At 36.9% G+C, this 6,528-nt stretch overlaps 1 long non-coding RNA gene across 1 annotated transcript in view; it reads left to right on the forward strand.

The window, feature by feature from the left end:
* Positions 1-6,528, forward strand: part of LOC107686740 (uncharacterized) — a 35,085-nt gene that overhangs the window by 6,480 nt on the left and 22,077 nt on the right. The window lies entirely within an intron of this gene.

Here is a 6,528-nt window from a genome sequence, read left to right on the forward strand (position 1 = left end):
TTTTGAACCTTAAACCGCATAAACACATTTCATTACACCAAATACACAAAATAATGTTATTTTTAGCAGCATCTTGACTTGTTTGAAATGACAAAAACCAAAAAGATTTCTCTACACAGAGAAAGAGTTGTTATCAGAGTTCAGAGATTTCTCTGGCTCTGTTTATGTGTCCTGATTTCAAACACTCTCGCACATGAACTGTATTAATTTAAGCGGTGAAGTTTAATCGAGCTCAGTCTGGATTTATGTAGGGTTTTGCAGGCTGTCAGATTGAGCATATATCCACTATACGGATAACACGAGTGGAATTAGTCATGACACTAGCATAACATTTAAGAAACTGGAGTTCAGCAAGATGCCAGTAGAGGCCCATTGTTTCCCTATGTTGTTATCCTGTGAATCTAACCAACATCAGTCTCATGCAGAAACCATTTCTTAAGTATTTGGCTGAGATTTTCTCTGAGATTTGCCGTTGCTCTAATACACTTCGCAGGGTCAAATACAGCACAGTGTGAGTGTTGAAGGGACAAAAACTATTTCAGGCTTTTGAAGGTATTAGCACAGCTTGTGAACTCATGTTCCTCTTTGCCGGGTGTTCAGAGGCAGATGCTGTGCTACAAATAATAATTTTCCTTCATGTTTTATTTTTAGTCGTAAGTAAAATATAATAACAATGGGAAAGTCAAAAAAGACAACAGATACTTAATGTGGTCTTGCAATCTGATCTGATTAAAAAAATATATCCCATGAAGAGTTCTCACATTTTCACTTCAGAATTTTATTTTAAAAGGTGTTTCTGAAATTTGTGATTTTTTTTTTCTGTCAAAATGACAGAAAACATTAGGTTTTTTAAAATGTGACATTTTGTACAATTTCATTTAGTGTAACTTCCATTCCTTTGTAGTCTGTCAAAATGACACAAAGCATATTACATTTATTTAAAAATGTACAAATTTTGAATAAGTTCTTTTTCTTTTGAATAAGATTTTGGTACAGTGTCAGTTAGTGTAAGCTTAGTTCCTTTGTAGTCAGTCAAAATGACAAAGAATTTCAAATTAGTTTTTAAAACTGGAAATTTTAATGCTTTTTTTTTTTACTTTGGTACAATTTCAGGTAGTGTCACCTCATTTCCTTTGTGATGACAAAGCATTTTGTTTTCAGAATTTGACATTTCAAATATGTTTTTGCATTTTGATACCGTGTCAGTTAGCGTAACCTCAGTTCCTTTGTAGTCTGTCAAGTGTATGAGTGAGACCAAGAGTGAAGGTGTGAAACAGACAATGCCCTGGTCTTCATCACCCATGACTGATATCTGAGGTCAAGCCTGTGTTACCATGATGAAATGTTCTCTTTAGTTTAAATATTCGCTCAATTAAAATACTGCTGGAGGGATGTGGGGGAGTGCAGGGTTGAGGCCATTTCCCCCTGAAAATGCCCCTGCTGGGCACTCTCTCAGGAGAGGAAATCTTGCTGATTAGTCAATGATTGAGTTTTTGTGAGGAGGGACAGAACCAAAAAGTTAGAGGTTAAGACAAGTGGTGGGAGAGAGGGTGCCAAGGGGGATGTGAAGACAGGGAAGGAGGGGAGGTGAGGCTGTGATACAGGAGGGCTTCCTCGTGCCTCCACTGGAGCAGAAAATCTCTCTAAAATTGGTTACTGCACTGATGGTCTTCATCTGTTGTGGCAGGGGGGCATCGCAAAATCTCCACCCCCGCCCCCCTGGGCAGCGTCCATTACCACCGCTGTTTGTCAGGAACACGGGACTGAGTGTGTCACTGCTTCCCTGGTGTCCCGAGTGTGGCTCATTTAGCTGTCAAATGCTCCGGTTGCATTAGCACTCTATGAAGGGCATGAAGTAAACACACACAGGGACATTCACACCATTACAAACTGCTGGATGTCCCCTTTGCTTGTCCTGTTGCTCTCTGGCAAAATGTGAGTAGAATAGGTACGCTTAGTTGTGGTAAGAACTATGTGAGTTGTATTTTTACAACTTGTGTGCATATCTTATGTCTTCAAATAGCATGATGTCCAGAGAATAGGATTAGATTAGGACCTCACATGATAAGGATAGAACATAACAAAGAACCATTAGACACAGTGAATTGTAATGTATTGTTAAAGGATAGTTAATCTTAAAATTGTCATCCTTTACTCACCTTCATGTCATTTCAAACCAGTGCCATGTTAGTATTTATATACTAATATAGTATTTATTATTATATTGAATTTAATTTTATTTGTATGAATTCATGTTTTAATTTGTCATCTTTAGTCATTTTAATTGCATTTTTTTATTTTGCTTGATTGTATTTTTATTTCAGTTTTAGTAATTTTGTTTAGCAATTTTTATAAGTTTTTATTTTTTTAAAAACATTTCTAGTTAGCTTTATTATTTCAGTTTTAGTCATTTTAGTACTTCGACTTAAAGGGGTCATATGATGCGATTTCAATTGTTCTTTCTCTTTGGAGTGTTACAAGCTCTTGGTGCATAAAGAAGATCTGTAAAGTTGCAAAGACTAAAGTCTCAAATCCAAAGAGATATTCTTTATAAAAGTTAAGAGTCAACCATGCCTACCTAAAATGGCTCGTTCTAACACGCCCCCACATGTCTACGTCACGATGTGGGAAGATTTGCATAACGCCGCCAAAATGTTCACGCAAAGAAAGAAGGCGTAACTTTTATTCTTGCTGTAGTATTGTTGTTGCCGCCGCCGCCGCCACCGCCACCGCTGCCATGTCGTGAAGGCGCTGTGTGTTTCGTTGTGAAAGCGAAACTACTTTGTTTGGTCTTCCAAAAGAGGACGATATCCGCTTCATGATCCCTTTAAACTTGTATATTTTAGTTAGTTGCCAAGACAACAATGTTTTTTAAGTTTGTTTTTCATCTAATATTTATATTGTATTTTGTCAGCTTTATTTTAATGAAATATTTGTTTTAGAGTTTTAGTTAACAATAACAAAACTGTTACAGTATATTTTTCACTCTCACACACACACACACATACATATATATATATATACACATATAGAAACACAAAATATCTTCTTTTGTGTTTCATAGAAGAAAGGAAGTGTACATATTTTGAATGACATGAGGGTGAGTAAATAATAATGTAATTTTAATTTTTGAGTAGGCAACAACCCCAGCAACCACATAGAAAGCCATTCAGAGCAACAACCCACCAAGGTTTTGTAGTGAAATCAGTATGTTATAATCATGGTTGTATGATGTCCTGAGATGTCAAGATCTGGCGATCTGGTCACTGTGGTTATTCTAACCTTCACCTGCTTCCAGCAAACCTCCTTGGAGTTATCGTGTGAGGGTTCTCCTTATCTCTCCAGGTCTATTGATGAATGTACAGATGGATGTCTTTGGGACCTTAACATTTGGGCTCTTTTATGTCACAGTGTTGGTCTCTCTGGACTGGAAGTGTTATCAGACTCTGGATTTGAACTTTATTTCTCAGAACATTGAACTTTAGACCTAGTGTGCATGTGTTGGGGTCAGGCATGGGGAGGAAGGTTGGAAGTTTACAGTCAACCTGGTCTGTCTAGGAGTTAATCCTGCTCTCCTTAACAACGTCAGCAAAACCCCAATTACCATCTCCTGCACCAGAGCAGAACAACTAACCACATGAAAATAATTCAAACAGAAATTTGCACGTGTCCGCAGAACTTTGTCCATCATACACAAGTTCTGAATAGCCCCCACCTCTTGTGTGTTTGATAGTAAATATTTTGGCTTGTATTCTCAGCTTCATTTCACACATTTTACCCAGTTTAAATCAGATTTCAGATTTCCCTTCGAAATTAGCAATGAAAATATGAAAAGATGGTGAATTTTTTGTTTTGTAATTTCTGTCCAAAGAAAAATATTACTTTAAATTTAAATTACATTTTTATTAAATATTATACATTTTTAAATATTAATTTAAATGCCAATGCTGTGAATTCTTTATGCTTTAATTTTTCATTGTCTGCACATTCATGCCATCTTGTACAGATGTGAGTAATATTACATTAACATGACTGGTCAAAAGTTTGTGGCCAATAAGTTTTTTTTTTTTTTGAAAGAAATTAAGCAGTGCAGCTATTTTCAACATTAATAATAAGAAATGTTTCTTGAGCACCAAATCAACATATTAAAATTATTTCTGAAGGATCATGTGACACTGAAGACTATAATCGCTGTAATCACTGATGAAAATTCTGCCATTATAGAAATAAATTGCATTTTAAAATATAGTAAAATAGAAAACTATTTTAATATTATGCTATTTTGCAATAATATTTCACAATATTACTGTTTTACTGTATATTTGTTTAAATGCAGTCCTGGTGATCATAAAGGCTTTTTTTTTTTAAATTGTAAAACTCTTAAACTCAAACTTTCCAACAGCGTAAAACAATTGTATAAAATATACTTTTTTGGCTTACTATCTATATGGTATATAGCATAATTTACATCATATTCTTTCTAGGTTTTTCTTTTTCAAGAAACATTGTTAGTATTGTTAATATCTTGCGTTATTTAAAAAAAAAATCATATTTTGTCAACAGCATATTGAATGAAAATTGTTTAATTAGCATTCCATGGGCCGTTTTTCATCTCATCTTTGTTATCGTTGATAGAAATACCAAAACTGTTTGTTAATGACAGTAATAACATAATGAGTGTCCAAGTGATATCAGGCCACAGGACTGGTGCTGACAATTCCTGCAATCACTATATTTGTAGACAGTTAGCGTCTCAAGATGCCGTTAGGCCGAGGCGATAAGAGATGAGCTGACCGGCTGCGTCTCTGTATGTGTGCAAGATACATGGGGTCACGTGTAGCCCACAGACGCCCCAAGCAGATGATAGCGGCACAGGATCAGAGATGGCAAACCGGTGGAAGGATGCTCTAACGGCCTGGGTCTTGCAGATTATGGGAGGAAATGGCCCCCAGGAGCTGTGGAGGCTCCTTGGTTCTCCTCCCTGCCTGTCAATGCCCTCCGCGAATGATGGACTTTCTCTTTAATATTACAGTGCATTTCTTATCCTGAAAGGTAATGAAATCAGGTCTGACCGCACACAGTGACATTCTGCAGTGCCACAGCATTATTGGCTAATAAACTCCCTCTTTTCTCTCTAGTCATGAGTCAGACAGGAAATACATTACGCGATGCTAATTTTATGAAAAGCACCACCATAAAGTTAGATCTTGCTGAATGGCCCAACGGTAGAGAAATGACAACACTGAAACGGCTTCACCAGCAAACAACCAGCATATTAACAGCGAAATACGGGAATAGGTCATAATGGTTTGGTTAACCTATTTACTTGCAATTCCATTTCCTTAAGTTAAACTCTCCATTTTCCGAAACTCTGTCATATAAGATGGATTTTGCACTTACATGGTTAATTGATTTGGCTTCTGAGCGACCGGATACGTGTTGGGCGAACGTGCGCGCTGATTTCCGAAACATTCTTAAAAGGATAGTCCACTCAAAAATAAAAATGTCATTCCAAACCCATATGACTTTCTTTCTTGCGCTGAACATAGAAGAAGAAATTTTGAAGAATGTTTGTAACCAAACAGTTTCGGTTCCCATTGGCTTCCATTGTATAGACAGAAAAACAACGGAAGCTAATGGGAACCGAAACTCTATGGTAACTTACCCATATTTTATTTTATGCTCCACAGAAGAAAGAAAGTCATACAGGTTTGGAATGGCATGATGGTGAGCAAATGATAAGAGAATTTTAATTTTGGGGTGGACTACCCCTTTAATGTAATGCAAACTATAAGCGGACACTACAACTTCTCTCTCACACTCCCTGCTTTGTGTTATCAGTATGTTTTTTGGAATGGTGGGTGGGGGCGCTCAGGCCTGATGTGGAGACGCTGTCGGCCCACTCCCCCTCAAATGGAGCCAGGCTTGGCTGATAAGCCGCGGAAGAGGAAGGAGGGGATAAGGATGGAGCCATTGTCAATACCGCTGGAAATAATCTGCAGTTTTCCAAATCTCTATGAACCTCTGGATTTGATTAGTCATGGAGGATGGCAAATGATCAGTCATGTTTTGATAATTAAAGAGGTAGTTCAACCAAAAATATTGTCGTCATTTATTATGTCATTCCAAACCTATGCAGTTCTTTTCTGGAACACAAAGGGTCCAAACAACAGTAGACTATGACTTTATAATTAAAAAAATATATATATTTAAATGTCTTCTTTTTGATCCACAGAAGAACGTCAGTCAAACTGGTTTAGACTGACATGTGACAGAACTTTCTTTTTTGGGTCAACTACCTGTACAACCAGACCAAAACACCATTTAATGGGTCATATGATGTTGCTAAAAAAAGAACATTATTTTGTGTAATTGGTGTAATGAAATGTGTTTATACGGTTTAAGGTTAAAAAAACCCACATTATTTTCCACATACTGTACATTATTGTTTCTCCTCTATGCCCCGCCTTGTCGATTTTTACAAAGCTCATCGGTCTGAAAAAGCAAGGTGTGCTGTGATTGGCCAGC

The sequence above is a fragment of the Sinocyclocheilus anshuiensis genome, unplaced genomic scaffold, assembly GCF_001515605.1.
Source record: "Sinocyclocheilus anshuiensis isolate Anshui unplaced genomic scaffold, SAMN03320099.WGS_v1.1 scaffold389, whole genome shotgun sequence".
Classification (NCBI taxonomy): Eukaryota; Metazoa; Chordata; class Actinopteri; order Cypriniformes; family Cyprinidae; genus Sinocyclocheilus; species Sinocyclocheilus anshuiensis.